Source organism: Pinus tabuliformis, chromosome 1_2, assembly GCF_031772625.1.
Source record: "Pinus tabuliformis cultivar Carrire ecotype Pingquan chromosome 1_2, CPIR1, whole genome shotgun sequence".
Lineage (NCBI taxonomy): Eukaryota > Viridiplantae > Streptophyta > Pinopsida > Pinales > Pinaceae > Pinus > Pinus tabuliformis.
Window position 1 is genome coordinate 1,246,951,762 of NC_142298.1, and position 22,550 is coordinate 1,246,974,311.

The 22,550-nt window shown below is 37.5% G+C and overlaps 1 pseudogene; it reads left to right on the forward strand.

Moving 5' to 3' along the window:
• Positions 1 to 209: 209 nt before the first annotated feature.
• Positions 210 to 1,262, forward strand: LOC149210761 (small ribosomal subunit protein eS19z-like; annotated as a pseudogene).
• Positions 1,263 to 22,550: the final 21,288 nt, after the last annotated feature.

The window sequence follows — 22,550 nt, forward strand, 5'->3', positions numbered from 1 at the left end:
TACACACTATGGGCAGTCATTACGCCAAAAAAATCGTTAACCAATCACCTTATATAATGGTATAATTTATTACTCCCTTCATTTTATTATTTAAATACAAATAGATTATTGCCATGTGTTGTACTCCAAAACAATCTACACAAAAGGAAATAAACAAAGCGATATATAATTGGTTGGAGCTTGAAGAGAACCAGTGGCAAGGAGCTTCCATGGCCAAGACTTGTACTATCAAAGATGTTTCACCTCACAAATTCGTTAGGGCTTACACTGCCCATCCCAAGCATTCCAAAATGATTGAGATTCCCCATTGGACCAATTTTGTGAAGACTGCCACATTCAAGGAACTTGTTCCATATGATCTTGATTGGTATAATGTCATAGCATCTTCTATGACACGCAAGATTTATCTGAGACATGGGATTGGAGTTGGTGCTTTCCGCAAGATCTATGGTGGGAGTCAAAGAAATGGGTCTCACCCACCACATTTATGTAAGAGCAGTGGTGCTATATCATGCCATATTCTGTAGCGACTAGAGAAAATGGACATTATTAAGATGGATCCAAACTGTGGAAGACGTGTAAAATCCAGTTGGCAAAGAGATCTGGACCAAGTTGCTGGATGAACATTATTGAGATGGATTCCAATGGTGGAAGACATATTACATCTAGTAGGCAAAGAGATATGGACCAGGTTGCTAGACGAGTTGTAGTTGTTGTACCTTGATTACCCATGATTCATAAGAGTCTTTTTTACAACTTACTTGAAGAAACGTCAAAGGTTTAGGACTTTCTCATGGAGTTGATACTAGAAACAAAAGTAGAAGCAACATCCATAGAGAGATTGTAGATGATATTTAGGAGCAAGGGGAGTGGGACCACCCACTTCAGATGGTCCCATGTCCGACTCCTTCGACCAAGTCCACATTTGTTCGCTCACCCTTCACAAAATGCTCAAACATGGTTTAAATTTCTTCCATTTCTTCTCATTAAATCTATTAATGTTGCCATAGAAAATTGTTAATGGGAAGGAAATCTATATTAAATTCTCAAGATTTTTCCCTAAAATTATTTTCAAGATCGAAAAAATTGTTTGATATTGAGATATTTATTACCCCTTTGGTTCTATAACATGCCATATACCGCAGAAACTGGAGAAAATGAACATTATTGAGATGGATCCCAATGGTGGAAGACGTATTACATCGAGTGGATAAAGAGACCCGGACCAGGTTGTTGGACGAGTTGTAGTTGTTCCACCTTGATTACCCACAATTCATAAGTCTTTTTATGACTTACTTGAAGAAAATTCAAGGGTTTGAGACTTTCTGAGGTAGTTCATACCAGAAACAAAATCATAATCAACAACCATGGAGAGATTGCAAATGATATTTTCAGGAGCAGGGGAAGTGGCACCACCCACTTTATATGGCCCCATGTTCGATTCCTATGAGAAAGTCTACATTTTTTGCTCACCCTTCCAAAAATTCATAAACATGGTGTGAATTTCTTCCATTTCTTCTCATTAAATCTATTAATGTTGTCGTAGAAACTTGTTTATAGGAAGGAAATCTATATTAAATTCTAAGGATTTTGCCCTAAAATTATTTTCGATATCCAAGAACTTGTTTGATATTGAGATATTTATTACACCTTTGTTTCTATAGCAGGACATATACTACAACAACAGGATAAAACAAACACTATTGAGATGGATCCCAATTGTGGAAGTTGTATTACATCTAGTTGGCAAAGAGACCTGGACCAGGTTGTTGGACGAGTTGTACTTCTTGTACCTTGATTACCCATGATTCATAAGAGTCTTTTTTACGACATACTTGAAGAAAAGTTAAGTGTTTGGGACTTTCTTAGGGAGTTCATACCATAAACAAAAGCAGAAGAAACAACCATGGAGAGATTGCACATGATATTTTCAGGAGCAGGGGGAATAGGACCACCCACTTCAGATGGCCCCATGCTAGATTCATTCGAGAAAGCCTACATTTCTTCTTTTGACCTTCCAAAAATGCTCAAACATAGTGTGAATTTCTTCCATTTACTCTCATTAGATCTATTAACGTTGTGGTAGAAACTTTTTTATGGGAAGGAAATCTATATTAAATTCTAATGATTTTGCAGCATAAGAAAACTGAAAATCTACATATAATAGTAGTAGCATAACAAAACGGATTGGCAACAGAAGATAAAGAATACATACCCTTACTATCATGCTTATGATTTCTTGGGTCTTGTCTCCATTGCCTAATGGGCTCTGATTCTAATTTGTTGTACTATGCATTTTTTCTGAGAAACTATTCGTCGTAAATGTTCTGGGAGTTTGGTAAATGATACATCCTCTTCAAATATTCATCTCTAAAGGATCCTACTATCTTTCGCCTTGACGTCAAGAATGTCTTGTCTTCAATATTCATGTTAGCAATCATCCACTTAATCATATCTGCATAGAGTAATATTTTAGGCCACGTAACAATTCAGTGAATAAAGGAATTGGTGACATATGAGAAGTTAGCCTTGGATGATGATGAGGCATCAATTTTTGTTTCTTTAATAGCTACTACTTTGGGGTCTTCTTCTTCAAATAGATTATACATTGATTCCCAAGAAGAAGTACCAAATACCAATGTGCATGTGGTATCTATGAATAGCGGAGCCATCTTTGTTGTCTCAGGTTTGAATTGAGTTACTTCTGATTGAACAGACGACCCTTTTCCTCTCTTACCCGCTTTGGACATTTAAATGAAATGTTGTTATTTAGTATTAGCTTGCAGAAGGAAAATATATAGGAATGCTTGAGATTTCCAAGGGCAAAAGGACACGCAAGACAAATACATACGTTTCAAATAACAACTCACCGATTAAATCAATTTCATCAACCAAGGAACATTAAACTGTTATATTTGAACTTTAAAGAAAGTCTGATTTCACACGAATCCTTAATAAGTGGATTCTAGTTAGCAATTTCGCATCACATATCTTCTATGGGAATATTTTGTTTAGAGTAATGTTGCGATATGCGATGTGTGATTTGTGATATGAAACATCGCATATATGCATCGAAGATCAAGCAAAATTCGTTTATATCGCCATCACAAACATAGAGATAAGTGATATTAATAAGGAGCGAGTAGAGATATGTGACTCGTGATCTGCAATCAATGATAATGACGTTCTATTGTGGCGGGTTCAACGAGGCTTTTATGTGTGGGAGAGTGCTTTTTCTTTGTTTTCTTCATTTTATTAAGAGAAGATTTATTTTGCAAAGGATATCACGTATCACAACATTTATTTAAAGGATATTATAATGACTCCTAATCATTTTGCGATGTGCGATTTTATTTAGAAAGAAAAACTAAGTTATTCAACTATGGTCTAAACCTAAATGATAGCCTAATATGACATCTTTTGGAGTTTTTTGAAATTTTTTGAATATAATCCTAAGGAAAATTTTTAAAACGGTCCCCATTATTTAAATAATAGGGGATTGTTGGGTACCACAACAAGATCATATCTAATTTTAAATATTTTAATGTTGGCTTGAGAAAACAATTTACAACAACTCGACCATTCTACAAAGTAAGTATTTGCAGTTTTCCATGATTGTATCTTAGGATCATGTGTCTTTCACCATATTGTAGCTTTTCGATACTTTGTAAATAAATAACCCCAAAATGATCTTTTTAGTGATTTTCAAATCTTTAAATTTCTCTTTACTGATTAGAATTCAATAAAGAAAATTCTAATTAGTAGAATACTCTCATATGGACTCATGCTATGGCTAATTAGAGTCGTGATCATTTCCTTGTCTACCTAAGATACTCGATCAATATTTTTAATTCATTTAAATCATTTGTAATATATTTTTGTGGGTTGAGATTTTACCTCGTGTTAACGTTTTATTGTAATTCTACTATCGAGTTTGATGTTTGATTTGGTTCAGGATTTTTGACCATCGTAATTGTTTTCAATAAATTCAAGAAAAACTCTGGTTTAAAATGTTGCATTTTTATTTCATTAAAAAAAGAAAAAAAATACATGAGACTTACCTTTTCCTAGTGAACCTCTCGATGAACCTCTACCACTAGTGCACACACATAGTCCACACACATTCACTCTATGTTGCAATCCTTGCGTTTAATGGTAAATCTGTTAGAAAATTATATATTACAAAGCAATGGAACACATAAAATATTGCAAAAATATAAACATAGAAAACACATAAAACAAGAGAGACATAGATATATGTGGTTCAACCAATTTGGGCTACATCCATGGAGAAACAACCAGTACTTCCTTTTATATTATCCGGAAAAATGAAGATATACAACCTACAACAGATCCGTTGTAATTCCCTCTTCGCTCTCACACAATCTCCTCTCTCTTTCTCACTCAGAATACACATCTACATATACGCAATACAATTCCCTCATATATAGCAAGGGGTTGCCTTCTAGAGGAAAAAGCCCAAAATTAAACATAACTTCTATTGTTAGATTTCCGCCTAATGAAAGGCCTAAATTGACTACAAAATTACAAAATTTTACAAGACAATTTTACATCTATTTTTAGCTTTGGGGATGCTGCCTCCAATCCCCCTAGACCCCTCTACTATCGCCCCCCCCGACCCCCCTAGCGTTGCACATAAACGGGTGGAATTGCTGCCACATTACGAAATGGGGTCCAATGCGGTGATACCTCTAAATAAATAAGATTTAATCAAGCTCCACACCCAACAAAATCATGGTCAAGGGGAGAACAATGTGACCTTGTAGACCTATCTTTTTTTTCTTGCTTTTTTCAATGTATATAGAAACATAAACGCACTAATTTTAGGCTTTATGCATGTCGTGCATGCTTTTATACAAAAAACAAACAAACAAACAAACAAACAAACCTTTTAGGAATTCCTTTTCCACATCATAAGCTCACATGAAGGTTTGGTAAGGGCCAAATCTATAAAATAACAAGAAAAAAGGAACACACTTTTGTTTTTAAGAATGCCTGCACATTCATTAAAAAGAAAAAAAGAAAAAAAAAAAAAAAAAACTCTCCCACTAATGTTACATCAAAATTAGTTAGCATCTCCATCCGAGGAGCCTTTCTTGGCCACCTTCTACTCAAGATTTCTTTTGAAATCCTATTTCTTTTTATTCTAAGCCTCTAATTCTCCAAAAACTTTTTACATCCTCCTCTAGTTTGTGATGCAACTCCTCTGTTCACAACACTTCTTTTTAGATATCGCCCTTTATGATATAAAAGGGCATGAACTTTAGGGATGATATTTAAATATCTTTGCATAAGAGTATGAGGAAAATATACATGTCAATATCAAACTAAATGGAACCATTTTACCTCTTCTATAGACTTCCCAAGATCTAGAATGATTGAATAGTTTATTTGATTATCTATGTGTACCACTTGGAGAATTCCTTGTTAGTTTCTTTCTAAACCTCTCTATCTATGTTGTGCTACTAGACATTGAACACAAGCATAAGGCATGACTTTGTAACTAGTGTTTCATACATGTTTCCTTGTAGGGGCTTCCAAACTATCATTGCAAATAAAATTATAACCCAACTATAACCAAATCCCATTTTGTGCCCTTGTTAATCCAATAAACCTTGTGTAAACTCATTCATAATGTACCTATATCAACACATATTGATCCCTTACACTCACATGTGTACTATTAATTGAATCTTCAATGGGAACTCATCCTTCTTGCACTTATAGATCAACTTGCAAGTGAGCAATTGTGTAAAAAATTGAACACTTAGTTTTTTGTCACTAAAATAGCTTCACCCTGTATTCTTTGGTGGATGCCATATATCTCATATATATCCTCCACATAAAATGGTGTTTTTCACTATCCTCCCTTGTACTCAAAGGACCAAAGACTATAGGCATTGTTTCTATGTCTATAGAGTAAGCAGAGTTCAATTAGAGGGACCATCAATGCAACATACTCATAAAACGATCGACAGTTAGACTTAAAAACCAAAATGTAAAACATCCAACAGGCTCATAATGCCAAATAAATAAACAAATAATTACATAATTTTTATTTTTTATTATTTATATTAATAAAATATAAAATATTATATAATAGTATAAAAATCAATTTTTTACTCTCTTGATTAATAAACCAAGTAAACGAAAAAAAAGAAAATCAAAGTAAATCATGTTAAGTGTAGAATCATAAATAAAAAGAAAATCAAAGTAAATCATGTTAAAGTGTAGAATCATAAATAACAAGGGAAAGAAGGAATTTTTTTAAAATTTTAAAGTTACACAAAATTGTTATCACCAAATTGCTAAAATAATTTAAAAATATGCTATGATTAGATTGCTCCATTCTTAAATCTTGCAAATTCTTGAAAATTGTAAATTGGCTTGACAAAACCATTGTTTATTGGATTACAATGCCTATTAACATTGGATTACAATGTTTGTGAACATAGATGTATGAATTTGTTTTGTTTTGTTTAGTTGTACTTAATTTAATTATAATTTGGTATTACCAAATTAAATTAATTAAGTTTATTTTTAAAAATATTTTAGATAATGACCGTACAAAAATATTGTAGTTTCAGAGTATTAGTCTATGGAATGTGTTTATTTTGTTAAATATAGCAAGAGCATATATATATGAAAATATATAAAAATAATGAAAAAAATTAGAGAAGTCTAGTTCTCAATCCATGAGCTCAACTGTCATTCGAATCTCATATATTCATGGGAGAAGTGAACACATTATTATGTAGCCAACATATTTCTAATTGGATTATCAATTATCTAACTAAGCTCTAATTCTAATATACTTCCCCTAATAATTTGTTGAATAATAAATTTAAATATTGACTACATCTATTAATTTGCTACCCTAATTATGATAACTCACGAACACAAAATTTGTTTGTGAATTTGTCAAAAATTACATGACATAACATAATTAATCATTATCCTCAACACTCCCCCTTAATGCTTAATGAGGTGATTCCAAGCATATCTGTCGTGTATTGAAACATCCCTTTTTGTATTGCTTTAGTGAATATATCCGCAAGATGATCATTTGTTGTACAAAACCTTATTTCAATTTCTCCTTTTGCTAAATAGTCTCCTATGATATGATATTTTGTATCAATGTGTTTGGTGGGATTATGAAAAATGATATTTTTTATTATGGAAATCGTAGACAAGTTATCACAATAAATAGTTGTGGCATGTTTTTGTTCTTGTTTTAGATCTAATAATACTTTCTTCAGCCAAATTGCTTCACATGTTTCCATTGTTGTTGCAATATACTCTGCCTCTCTAGAAGACATTGAAATGGTTGGTTACTTCTTTGAACACCATAATAGTGTACTTTATCCAAGGTTGGAGACATAACCTGAAGTGATTTTTCTATCATCAAGAGATCCAACCCAATCACTATCTGTATAACCAACCAACCCAAAATTATTTGATGAAGTATACCAAATGCCATAATTTTTTTTTCCATGGAGATACCTCAAAATTATTTTTTTTACTCCAAAATGACTTTTACTTGGACTTTTCATAAATCTGGAAATCAAACCTAATGCATGCATAATATTAAGCCTAGTGGCAGTAAGATACAAAATGCTTCCTACTAGAATCCTGTAGGATTGAGCATCTACCTTTTTAGTTCCATCTACAGAAAATTTTTCCTTTGTATTCATTGGTGTGCTCATGGGTTTACAGTTTCCCATTTTCCATTTGTGAAGAATATTAGAAACATATTTTTCTTGTGAAATAAAAATTCCATCATTCATTTGTGTCACTTCTATGCCAAGACAATAATTAAACAAACCCAAATCAGTCATTTCAAATTAAGTCATCATACCCTTCCTGAACTCTTCCACTAACAAGTCACTTGAAGATGTGTGTATCAAGTCATCTATATATAAGAAAACAATTAGTATATCATTACCATTTGACTTGATATATAATGTGTGTTCATTTTCACTTTTGTTAAACCCTTTTTTTAAAAGATAAGTGTCAATTCTACTATACCATGCTCTTGGAGCTTGTTTAAGCCCATAAAGAGCCTTTTTTAGTTTGTAGACTTTGTGTTAACTCCCTGCTTATTCATATCCTTGGGGCTACTTCTTCATATCTTTGGGGTTGCTGAACATATACATCTTCCTTCAACTCACCATTTAGAAAGGTTGATTTAACATAAATTGATAAACTAACTATTAATATTGTGCTTCCAATGCCAAAACAGTTTTGATTGTATCAAATCTTGCAACATGAGAGTATGTTTCATTGTATTCAATACCTGGTTGTTAAGCATATCCCTTATGAAGCAAGTATAACTAGGTAATATTTTCTCCCCCTCTATTTGTGTGTAATGCTTTTAGAGAATAACCACATTACTTTTCCGCAACATCTTTAAAGTGTTCAAATATGATAAATGCATTCAATTTTTCTTTAATGAAATATTCCCATGTTCTTCTACTAAAATAATCGACAAAAATAATGAATTACTTATCAAAATTTGAATAGGACCACATATGGTTTACTTTCTGTCCATGATTTTCCTACTGGAAATGAATCTCTATGTTGCTTACCAAGAATATACCCTTCACAGACTTTATCAATAAAACCAATAAGGGGTAACCTTTTGAACATTTGCTTGTTATATAATAATTTCAAGTGTTTCATAATCAAATGTCCATATCTCATGTGCCATAGCCAACAATTACCATCATAAACAACATTTAATGCTTTACTTGCTTCAGCAGGGAGATTGAAGGTAAAAATTCTATTTTGTAGCATATTATTCTTGGAAAAAAATTTAGTATGATCATCTTTATCATAGATTATGCATTGTTTGTTCTTAATAACAATTAAATATCCCTTTTCAAGGAGTTGCCCCACACTCAACAAATTATGTGCTAGACCAAGAACATATAAAACATCATTAATGTGCTTTGCTTTTCCTTCTTTTGTGTTCACAAAAATTGTTCTCTTGCCTTTAGCTTCAATTGGCTTGTCATCTCCCAAGAGTACATCATATTTTGTAGATTCATCTATCTTCACAAAGCCATCTTTGTTTCCTATTATGTGATTGTTGCAACCACTATCCAGAAGCTGCACCTCCTTGGAAACATTATTAGTTGAATTGCAAGTCAAGAATAAAGTGCCAACCTATTCTTTTTCTTTAGAAAAATTAGCTTGTTGTTTTTGTTTTTTCCAACAATTTTGTTCATAATTTCCAGATATTTTACAATAAAAACACTAAACTTGGGATTTATTAAATCATTTACCTCATCATTGTCATCATTACCTCTTCCTTTTATATTTACAAAAAAAAATTCTTCCTCGACCTCTGCCTCCTCTGAATGTATGTCCTCTTCCTCTTCCTCTTCCTCTTCCATGAGTGTTCTAGATTTCCTCATAGGAGGAATTATCACGTTCATGACTTTTTTCTTCAGAAACATTTCTGTTTTCTTGAAAATCTTGCTGAATATATTTTTTAGAAGATCCATTCATTATTTTCTCATGATATTGAAGAGACCCCATTACCTCATTCACAGAAAGCTAAGTTGGATCCTTAAACTTCTCAATAGCAACAAAAACCCCATCAAATTTTAAATGCAAACTTCTTAAAATATTCTCAACAATATTTTGATCTTTTAAATCTTCCTCATAAGACCTAATTTCATTCATTATTCCCATAACTCTAATGAAAAAATCTTGAATAGATTCAGTGTTTTGCATGCACAAAGTTTCAAATTCGCTTCTTAAGTACTGCAATTTAACAACTTTTACCTTGAGAGAGTGTGGAATGACCTGTTAAAGAGTTTTAATAACCCGTTATTAAAACTCTTTGATAGGTTATTCCACATTCTCTCAATACACTCCGCCTGTATGGACTCAATATTCAAAAAAATTTACCTTATAAGTTCCTTGATATCCTTGTTGCAAAGCATCCCATATATCCTTTGATTTTGTTGCTCTAACTAGTCATGGAAAAATAGAATCATGTACTACTTGTTGGATTAGGAAGAGAGCCTTTGAATCCCTTTTATGATTTTCCTTCAAGCGACAAGTGTTTGAACATCTAGTTCTGTATAGCCATTTTCTACGAAATCCCACAAAACTTGTGAGAGAAACAATGTTTTCATCTTAATGCTGCAAAAACCAAAGTTCTAAGTTGAGAAATATTCATATTGTTGTTGTTGTTGGCCATTGCTCCTAACTGTTGAGCATTCCCACCAATAACTTGAGCATGCAAAAGCTTCACAAAATTGTGAAAACCCTTGCTAATGGCTTTCACAAACTGTTGAAATATCTTGCCAACAACACACACTTTGGATACAAATCAAATCTCTTCACCTAGCTCTGATACCACATGTTAAATCTATCAAGAGCATATATATGAAAGCTTAAAAAAAAGGGACAGGGATTCACATGTGTTCATACTCAAGTGATCATTGTATGGACTCAAGAAAGCACCCTGTGCTTGGTATACCAGGATCGATAGCTATCTCACCAGTTTTCACATGAAAACCTTTATCACATTATGGTAGAAGGTAAATTATTGATAATGTGTTATATGTTGATGACTTTATCCTTACTGATTGAAGATGGAGCAAAACTGAGAGGAGGAACTGGTAAGAGCTAGGGTTTACAGAAAAAATCAAGTGTTGGATGCCATGGAGGGGCGTAAGGGGGGGAGCACCACTCCCTCCTACAGTCAAGCAGTCTCCAGTCGTGGTAAGAAACCGCTGGAGGCTGAAAAAGGTTTTTTAGGAGGAGGAAAACAAGACAACAGGAACACACAGGAGCAGAACAATAGGCGGGAAGATGCCAGAAGAGAGAAAGGAGTAGAGGAAAATAATCAGAATGCAGAAACCAAAAAACAAAATGGTCCATGTAAGCCTAAGGCTACTATCACACCCAGAGTGGTGTTAAGTGATCCAGCGCTGCAGGCGCATAGGGATCACATGACGACTTATGCTATCATTTGCAAATTCATGGGGTTATGGCCAATGGAGAAGGTGCTACAAGCATGGATAAAAAATCACTAGAAACCCAAAGGGGATATAGACCTGCACCTTGGATCAAAGGGTTTCTTCACTGTAGTTTTCACTAACATTGAGGATAAAGATAGGGTGTTTGAAGGAGGGCCCTACTTCTATGTAGCTACAGGCCTCTATATGCGGCCTTGGATGATGAATTTTGTCCTGGAGTGAGAGACTTTCACTTCAGTCCCGGTTTGGGTACGACTCTACTCCCTACCTCTATATTACTGGCAACTAGAATCATTATCAGCAATAGGAAATAAACTAGGGCATTTTGTTAAAATATCTGAGGCCACTAGAAGGGGAAAGTACACTTCCTTTGCCCATATATGTGTGGAGATGGATCTCTCTGGAGCTCTACCAGATGAAGTGATCCTGGAAGTTTTTGATGAAGAATGGGTACAAGCAGTGGACTATGAACATGTTCCTTTCAGATGCCGCAAATGCCATGAACATGGGCATCTATTTAGGGACTGCCCTCACAACAATACAGAGAGCAGAATTAAAGTCACAGTAGGGAAAGAAACTGATAGCTTTCACAAGGTGGGAAATAGAGGTAAAGGGGGGAAAAGGTTACAAAAAAAAACGAGGAAAAGGAGACAAGCTAGAACAGGTACAAGGTACTAGAAGAAGAAGAGAAGTTAGAAGAGGCAAATCAGACTATGGAGGACAGCCCAGGGGAGAAGGAAAAGGAAGAAAAAATGGAGGAGATACAATATATTAACCAACAAAAGGAAACTATGATGAGCAACATGGAACATGATAAGGACCAAGAGATGACCCCGAGTGAGGTGGAAACGGAGGATCATGAACTGCAGGATATTCTCGAAAGAGAACATCTAGATCTGGAGAAATTCCTGAAACAGGGAACCACAGAGGGAATGGATTCATTACCTCAAGAGGAGTTCAACAGAGTGCAGCAGTTGTTTTTGTGGAGAACTCAGACAAAAGGGTCGGGAGGTAAAAGAAACCTCGAGAGTCAGGACAACGAAGGGGTGAAAACCATGAAAACCACATTAGGACTCGCTCCCAGAAACCTAGGTAGGAAAACAGGTAGAAAGAAACAAAACGAGTTACTGATTGAATGTGGAAAACTAATGAAAGATTCAAGTAAGATGAAAGATCTATCCAACTACTCTTTTACAAATCTTTCTGAATTAAGCTGACATCTTGGAATATTAGAGGTCTAGGAAGTAAAAGGAAACAAAGGAATCTTAACAATAGAATGAAAGAAGAGAAACCTGATATGATTTTCATCCAGGAAACTAAATGCTCAATAGAAAAAATAAGAGAAATACATAACAAATGGCTTAATAGATATGAATTTCTAGAAGTCAAAGCAGACAAAACAGCAGGAGGTATTCTAACACTTTGGAACCCTCAAAGAATAGGTATAGTGGATGTTGAAGCATCTAGGAATTATTTATCAGTGGTTATTCAGCCTTTGGGAGACAGGGAAATTTATTTAATCACAAACGTTTATGGTCCACAGAAGCCTGATGACAAACTCAGACTACTTGACTCACTAGAGGATCTGAGAGACAAACATTCAAGAATACCATGGATTTTGGGAGGGGACTTCAACATGATCAGATCCCTGTCGGAAAAAAAGGGTGGGACCAGAACACTAGGCAGAGACTCTATAGCATTTCAGAATTTTATAAACAATATGAAGCTAGTCAACACAGATACAAGTAATGGCCTCTTTACCTGGAACAACAAAAGAGGCGGAGAGTCTCAAGTAGCCTCAAAGCTTGACAGATTCATAATCTCAGAGGACCTTATGCTCACAGGCCTTGATATGACAGTGAGGATTCTCCTCTTTGGTGGCTCGTACCATTGACCTGTTCAAATTGAGGCATCTTGTATAGGAACCCCAAAAAACAGACTTTTTCAGTTTGAATATCTAGCCCACCCATCCAGACTTTATTAGTAACATTGAAAAATGGTGGAAAGAAGATTTACAGATTCAGGGAACAAGAATGTTTCTATTGCACAAAAGATTGAAACATATCAAAATCTAGTTCAAAGATTGGAATAAGAATGAGTTTGGAAACATTTTTGAAGCTAAAAAAGTTGTTGAAAGGAAAATATAGGAAATCAATCAAACCCTAATCACCGATGGCTTTGATGGGGAAAGAAATGAACAAGCTAACAATCATCAATAGGAATGGGAGGACTTATGCAAACAAGAGGAAATATTTTGGAGGCAAAAATCAAGAGTTCAATGGCTAAAAGAAAGAGATAGAAACACAAGGTTATTCCACAAGCCTACCATGAAGCACAAATCTCACAACAAGATCTCATCTATCAAGGATTCTAGAGGCAACCAGCTCAACACCCACAAAGATATAGAAGTTGTGTTGGTTCAACATTTTCAAGGCATAGCAGAGGAACCTCTCTTAGATAGATCTCAATTTATCAGTAACTTCACAAAGCACATTCCTAAGCTAGTAACAAGAGAAGACAATTATAATCTTAATAGGTCGGTGAATGAAGAGGAGGTCAGTGAAGTCATCAAAGATATGCAAAATGGAAAAGCGCCAGGCCCAGATGGTTTCAATGTAGATTTCTTTAAAGCATGTTGGGGTATTGTCAAGCAAGATATATTGAATGTGGTGGAGGACTCCAGGAAGAATAGAACTGTATTGAAGGAGTTCAATACATCCTTCATCTCCTTGATTCCAAAACAGGACAATGCTATGACACCTGATAGATTCAAACCTATAGCCTTATGCAATGTGGTGTATAAAATAATTTCCAAAATAATAGCCAATAGGCTTAAACCCCTTCTACCAACTCTGGTTTCTGTGGAGCAAACGAGATATGTGGAGGGTAGACAAATTCTCAACAATATCATTCAAGCTCATGAGGTGGTTCACTCTCTGATAAGTAAGAGGCAGGTAGGAATGATTATGCAATTGGACCTAGAAAAGGCTTATGATAAGTTAAATTGGGCCTACATTAGGAAAGTCCTTCTAGCTTATGGATTTGACCATAACTAGGTGAGATGGGTAATGGCCCTTGTTACTACCTCCAGTTTTTCAATTCTGGTAAATGGTTCTCCTTCAAAGATCTTTAATCCTTCAAGAGGCCTCAGGCAAGGAGACCCTCTCTCCCCCTTTCTCTTTATTCTTATGATGGAAGGACTAGGCCGAGCGATCTAGTCTACCAAAGAAAAAGGTAAAATCCAGGGTCTCAAAATATCCGGGAACAGACATGCTTTAACCCATCAACAATTTGTAGATGATACCATGCTACAGGGTATTCCCACGGTCAAGGAAGCACTAGCTTACAAACAAATCCTGCGAGACTTTGCTATGGTTGCGGGTACAGAGGTAAGCCTCTCCAAATCAAAGATTTTCTTTTTCAACACTAACATTGCTATTCAAAGAAATATTTCCATAATTCTAGGCTTTCAAAGAGATATGCTACCATCCAAATATTTGGGAGTACCGCTCACAGACAAACCTCTGAGCAAGAAAGTTTGGGAGCCTGTGATTAATAAGTTGCAGGACAAGACATGAAAATGGACAAGCAGGTCTTTGAACTTGGTAGGCAGGCTGGTGCTTACAAAAGCGGTCCTTCAATCAATCCCCATATTCATGTTTTCAACCCTTCCAGCTACAAAAGGAGTTATGCAACAATGTAGAAATATCCAAAGAGATTTTCTTTGGGGCAAAGGGGAAGAAAAGAAAAAATGGGCCTTGGTAGCCTAGGAAAAGATATGCAAACCTAAAACACATGGAGGTTTAGGACTGGATGATCCTGAAGTGCTAAACAAAGTTTTGGGTGCAAAATTATGGTGGAGATGGTTAAAAGATTCAGATGCGCCTTGGGCACAAATTTGGAACCAGAAATATGCAAATAATTGGCAAGACAAGGACCACATAAGAATGTCTAGAATCATAAAAGGCTCCCACATCTGGAACAAAGCTTGGGAAAATAGAGGCATAGTTTAGAAAAATAGTTTCTAGGAAATTAGAGCTAGAGACCTTGCATGGTTTTGGGAGGATAAATGGCAACAAGAACCTAGGCTGTTAAGAGAAGACTTTGCAAATCTCAAGAATGATACTGACACCAAAGGGTTACTCCGAGTAAATGAATTTTGGGATCAGACAAATAGCGGAGGAAAATGGAGAATTTGGAAGGAAATGGAGTACAAGGATAATGCCCCCTTGAAAGCACAGGCTGATGCTCTAATAGCCATCCTAGATCAAAGAAGGATCCTGATATCAGCTGATTCTGACCAACTAAGATGGGGCAATAACAATGAAGGCAACTTTAACCTTAAAGAGGCAAAGTGCATAGCCCTTGAGCTTGATTCTACAAAACCGGATTGGGTTTGGAAGAAACTATGGAAGAACCAAGGATGGATGAAAACCAAACTATTCATGTGGTTAGTGCATCATAAGAAAATTCTAACCTGGGAAAACATCCAGAAAAGGGGTGTTTCTAGCCCATCTAGATGCCAGCTATGTGAATCACAAGAGGAAACTATGGAGCACCTTCTCAACCTTTGTATATTTACTTCCTCGTTGTGGGATGGGATTGCCTCAATATTCAGACAAACTGATAGGGACAGAGGAAGCATTACCAATACCCTAAGGAATTGGAGGAGAAACTTCTCTGATTATGAAACAGTAAACAAAGCTTGGGCTTTAGCTCCAAGCTTCCTAATATGGGATGTCTGGAAAGAACGCAACAATAGAATTTTCAAAGATAAAAAGAATTCCTCCCAGAGCATCATGGAACAAATTTTAAGACAGCTCAAGGAGACGGTTGGAACTTTAATGCAAACACCCCCTAAGAACCTCCCTTCAGATGCTGATTTGCAGATACTTCTCTAGTTGGGTATGTAGGGGCTTATTCCTTGGGACAATAACAGATCTGTAGATCAACTAGTCACTGATAAATACTTCTGGCATCCTCCCCTCAAGGATATATGAAATGTAACATAGATGGGGCCTCAAAAAGACACTCGGGCATGGCTGGTTATGGGGGAGTGATAAGGGATGAAAAGGGTTGCATACAATACATTTTTCATAGTAATTTGGGAAGAGCCACAAACAATATGGCAGAGCTAATGGCCCTAGAGCAATGTTTAGAAATCCTAAAGAACAACAATTTTCAGAACATCATAATTGAAGTAGACTCTGAGCTGATTATCAATTCGGTTAAGAGAATCTGTTGTGGTTCGGCTTTAGAAAAAGTCTCGAAACATTGGAGGCTTCTTCAGGTTTATCAAAGGATCCATTCCCACCTTCAGAACATGAGGACCTTAAGTTTCATACATGTGCGCCGAACCACCAATAAATTGGCAGATATATTAGCCAATAAAGGTGCTCTTTGTGCTAAGAGTAGCAATAATTATAGATGGCATGAGGTTCCCCAGGGCAGATTGAGGGATGATTGTCTCAGCCAAGTGAATGCGGATCGAGAACTCTATCAGAATAGGGGATTCTAGTAGATCACAGAAGTTGGGGTTTAGCAGATATACAATCAACATGTAGAGGTTGTCCGGGATGAATTTTGAAAACGGCATCAGACCCAGAACAGCTCAGACCCAGGGTTCTAGGGTGGGTGAAGATTTACTGCAAGAGGATTTATATAAAAGATCTACATCACAGATCAAATTCGCTTTGCTCTGCAGGGAGATGGGGTGGAGAGCTTCCAGTCAGAAGAAACAAGGGCAAGTTCGTGTCTCCCCGCCGATCGGATGGCAAGGGGTGCAGCGAATCGACAGTATTTTGAATCATACCATAGACAAGATGGTTTACGGGTTTTTGGACGGCCTCAATAACCAAAGCGGTTTTCTAGAAATAAGCTCGATGCCACTCATTGATCAACACATGTATCAAGAAGGAGAGAGAATATCACCTTTATTGGGCAGGTATTTCTCTTGCTTCTCTTCAACCCGATATCCCTCTCAACTATTGGATCAAGCAACAGAGGATCAATGGCCGAGATTCAATGTGCATGTTAGTGGGTCCAGGTTACACTCGTGGCTTCCTCAGCAGACCCGAAATCTTCTTTATATACGATCTAATGCATCTTTAGGTCCACCACTATTCATTCTATACCGCCATCAAGATGGTATCCGGTTCATCGGACGCCCTCAACTCCGGAAGCGGTTTCATGGAAATGAGCCCGATGCCACTCATCCTTCAACACGTGGCTCAAGCAGGAGAGAGAATACTGCCCTCATCGGGCGGGTATTCTCACAGCTTCTTTTCCACCCAATATTCCTCTCAACCATTGGATCTAGCAGTGGAGGATCAATGGCCTAGGTTCACTGTGCATGTTGGTGGGTCCGGGTCAGATTCTAGGCTTCCTTAGTGGGCCCGTAATCTTCATTTTGTGGGCCATTTCTCCTCTTTAATTATACTGATTGTTGGGAAGGGGACACGTATTTTTGAGTCATTTTGTTTTTCACTCGTTGGATCTTAGTGGTAGGGTCATGCAGTTTCGAAGTCTCTTAGCTCAGCTTGCGAGTTGTCGACTCTTTGCCCAAGGCACCTAGAGATAGCCATATCTCTGGCCATTTTCTACCCTAGGTTTTATGTATTTGATGTAATATATTTTATACAGATTAATGAAAAGAAGGATTGACTCTTGCTTAAGCAAAAAAAAGAAAACTAAAAAAAACAATGAACATAAACTAGAGAAATCTGGTTTTCAATCTATGAGCTCAACTGTCATTAGAATCTCATATATTCATGGAAGCAATAAATGCATTATTACATAGGAAACATATTTCTAATTGGATTATCAATTATGTGACTAACGTCTAATCTACTACCCCTAATACTTTGATGAATAATAACTTTGAATATTAACTATAGGTATTACAAAGTGAAGATGCGCATACGAGGCGCGCAAATCTGCGAATGAAGAATTGTTGAAATGTTAGTTTGGATTTGCACAACTAGAGTATTTTAATAAAATCAAAATCTTAGAACTGAAATTACAGTTTTGCTTTAAACTAAAAAGTACTGCTTTCATGGAATGCCAGGCAGTATAATAACGTAGCGAGGATCCAGAGAAGGTGAAGGTTATGTAACAGACACGTTTATGGATCACCAATCTCGGAATACATCCTCAGCTATTCTCGTGAGGTCATACTGTTGTTTGGGAAGCTACACATGGTCGAAAGAGAATCCCAATTAATGTACTAAAATTGGAGTGGACGTGAAAGGTTTCAGCGTATACCTTGGTGATATTTGTGGACGTGAAAGGCTTTCAACGTATAAGAAGCGACTAATCGTAATGGTGCTGCTTACCAGCTTACTAAAGCAAACGTCTCGATTATAGAAAAGTATAAAAAATAAAATAAGTATATATCTGGATGAACTTCAAATACTCAAAATACAGAACAAAGACGTCACGAATCATATTAGATAAAACTTGGTATGGTTTTTCATTTCAAGGAATAATACTTGATGATACATTATTCTGACACTGGATCTTCATATCATAGCTCGATATCTACCCAAAACCAACTTTGTAAAACTAACAGTCACTGAGCGTATATGTAAGGTATTAAGCCACAACAAAGAAAAGATCAGCACCAGGGAGGCACATACACTCCATACCGACAACATCTTTCCTATTCAGGATAAAAGAACAAAACGGGATTAGTAGATGAAGAATGGCAACTCTTAAAAACAAGTCACTAAGCCAATTACAGATAAAACTATACACAGCAATATATTCTCTATATATTTTTGAATGAGGAAGTTACACACATATTTATACAATCAATAGTCTCAAGATAGGAATGATATCTTAGACGTACAGTAGTGTGGTTGAGAGATTCTCTCAACCACACACTAAACTAGGAGAAACTATATTCTAGCTAATTCCTATTATGTAGGAACAAACTCCTCAAATGGAGAATTACAACCATAGACAAGTAGGAATTAATTATTTCTAACTCCCCCCCTTAATGACTACTTGTCATGATAGTCAAATCCACCACCATCAGGCGAATTGCATGTACAGAACCTCCAAAAACAAAGAGAGATCAGTGCCTTTCTAAGCCAAATATTCATGTCCAAATAACAATCGCAAACAGTTGCGCTGATTGCGCCTTTCGACGCAACTGTCAGATAGAAAAGTGCGCCGACCCTCTTGTGCTCAGACACACCAATATCTGAGACCGTGAGCCAGGTGTTACTGCAGTCCACCTGCTCCTACGAGCACAAAGCTCTTGTGCACACGTTAGCCACTCAGGCAATATGCCACCACCGGGCAAGTCCGATCTACCACCACCGGGCAAATCCGCCAACTTCAATATGCCACCACCAGGCAAGTCCGATCTACCACCACCGGGAAAATCCGCCAACTTCAATATGCCACCACCGGGCAAGTCTGATCTACCACCACCGGGAAAATCTGCCAACTTCAATATGCCACCACTTGGCAAGTCTGATCTACCACCACTGGGCAAATCTGCCAACTTCAATATGCCACCACTGGGCAAGTCCGATCTACCACCACCAGGCAAATCCGGAACTTAAATGTGCCACCACCAGGCAAGTCCTGTAGCCACTAAGGCTCTGTATGTGGTTTCTGGCTCACCACAAACCATCACTTTACAGTGACAAAAGATGGTTTCAGGCTGACCATAAACCATTACAAAGTGGTTTTAAGATCACCACAAACTTTCAAATGCCTTTACAAGCTTACATTTCATACTTCAACATTTTGGAGTTTCTGGGTACATACAATGACCATTACAACAACTGGACTTGTTTATAACATGCTAGAGAGTCTATTCCACAAACCACACTAATTTAAACAAACATCTACTTTGTTTTCCACCATAAACGTTGTCGTTGCTGCTTTACCTCATCTGTTCATTATTCACATCTTGGGCATCTTTGTCAAATAAATTCTTGGAACTCCATGCTTAACCTGTCATTCGTTAGAGTCACTAATTCTAACAAAATGACTTCATATTGAGGTCGCGAATCTCAATATGTATACAAATTTCCAAGACTAATTTGCCTTTACACATACCCAAAAAAAAAAAAAAAAAAATTGCAGCCCTTTAGGTTGAGACTCAACTTTCTCCATCACTTTCCAGGCTTCTTTGATGCTCCGATAACAGCTCTCGCTCGTATCTCTGAAATCTTTGGTGACAACTCTGTCATAAGCATCGTGAGACGTCAAGTTTTCGAAATACAAAAGGGGCGCAGAGGACGCGTGTGCACCGATTGCGATGTGCGGGTACTTCAATCGGAACCACGTCGCCAACTTCCGCCATATGATCCACCCAAGACTACTACCGGACAATCGTTGGCTGATAAGTTTTTCTTCAGATCAGTGATGAGAATTGCGTAATCTGCCAAGGCCTGAGAAGCACTGTAATAACCCGAAGTACTGGCATTCGCGTATGACTCTTTTGGGCTGCCAAAGGGCATAGAAGGAGGATTGTTGAGGATGTATAACAATGGTGGCACTGATATCCAGAGAACAAACAAAGGTACCGCCAATGATCTCATCAGGCAACACTTCGCGCCCCGCTGCATCTTCAGCATCCTCTTCCTGCACCTCATCACAGCTGCTCTCTGCTCCTTCCGATGGAAAACCGCACACCCGGGCATCAAATCTGGACAACGTTCAAATGACTTTCTTGCACGGCTTCTTCTTGCAGAGATTTACGCGGTCTGGGATCGATATTTACTGTGCATATATTCTTTTGTGTCGGCACACAAACCATTCATCTATGTACAGCGAGACCGACCCATTCATATATGTACAGCAAAACCGACCCTCCATCTTCACGGCGAAAGTTCCAGTTCCGCCCCCAATATCCAGCCCAATTCGAATAGTTTTATGCTTCAGCTTCAAGACCTCGTCAATGGAGTAATCGATTTCAGATCCATGGCTGTCTAACCACCTGGTTTTCTCTCGGCCCTGAAGATCGAAGCAATCTTTGCAGTCGTCGAAGACCTTTAGGTATTTCCTCTGGATGAGGCACGAGTAATTCTTGCAAGAATATGCATTCCAGACGACACTAGAATCGGGCGGGGTTTTCCAAATGCTCGCAGGAAAAGGAAATGGATCTAAATAATTTGAAGGCGTTGTAGGATAACAGGCGCTCCAGAACACCGCCCAACTCACCGGAACCCTGTTCGATGCTCGATGACCAGATTGGCTCTAATAATCGGCTTTCACATTGCTCAGAAACAGTCCCGCGAATAACTTGAACACTAATCTCAAAGCGCAACATCAAAACATATTGCCTCCGCCCATGCACGACTCCCCACTTAAACACGCAAGCTGCCAGCCACGGTAGCCACTCCACCACCGTGAATCGATCTGTGAAAGCAGATCCTTCCAAGTCTCTGTGACCTGATCCTTGACAGGAGATCCTTCCAAGTCGTCGATATGTCGCTCAAACAGCGTGTAGAGGCATAGAATTTCACTTCCTCCTCGGACAAGCAATTTCTTCTCCGGTATGAAAATAAAAAAAACGAACCCACATATCCTCTCCACCAGCCACAAACATGTTGCCCATGATCGGTTCTAATGAAACAGACTCCACCATGTGTAGCTTTTCACCATTCCAAAGTGGTTACCAGATCCCTCTGCTACCAGATCTATATGCGCCATCTCCACACATGCGTAGAATTTGTCAACGCAGCAGGTCTGCCCTCCAATAGATTCACCCCACAACAGCTCCCTTCGACTTTCAATGGCAGCCCCCTGCGGCCTCCTCCACGGCTAGCATGCAGCACCTCAACCACGAAACAGGCACATCACAGCACGTAGATCCTCTGCTCAGTCTCCCAACAGCCTCCACATTGGCTACAGACTCAAACAACATTGTCAACCATTGGATCTCAGCATCTTGGCAGACCGCTCCACTCAAGCACTCAGGCCGCTCCACCACTTGAACAGATCACAAAAAATAATTGATGGACAAAAAACATATACTAAACTCTTTATTTTCCCTCAGCCCAGGAGGGGCCGGGGCCAACCCCAAGGGGGGCCAGGCCCTCACAGGCTCTGATACCAAGATAAAATTATACACAGCAATATATTCTCTATATATTTTTGAATGAGGAAGTTACACACATATTTATACAATCAATAGTCTCAAGATAGGAATGCTATCTTAGACGTACAGTAGTGTGGTTGAGAGATTCTCTCAACCACACACTAAACTAGGAGAAACTATATTCTAGCTAATTCCTATTATGTAAGAACAAACTCCTCAAATGGAGAATTACAACCATAGACAAGTAGGAATTAATTATTTCTAACTATTATTGGCTTAGTGCATGGCACCATGGCATGTCCATGCATACATAGCATCGGTATTTCAGAAACCACATGCAGAGCCTCTTGATTTTCCGGCATCTCTACTCCACAACATTTCCGATGCCTCGCTCCACATCTCCGCTCTGGCTCCCAGATGTGATCGATAAGACAGAATGCAGTATACACATTCAATGCCAACTCCGTGTT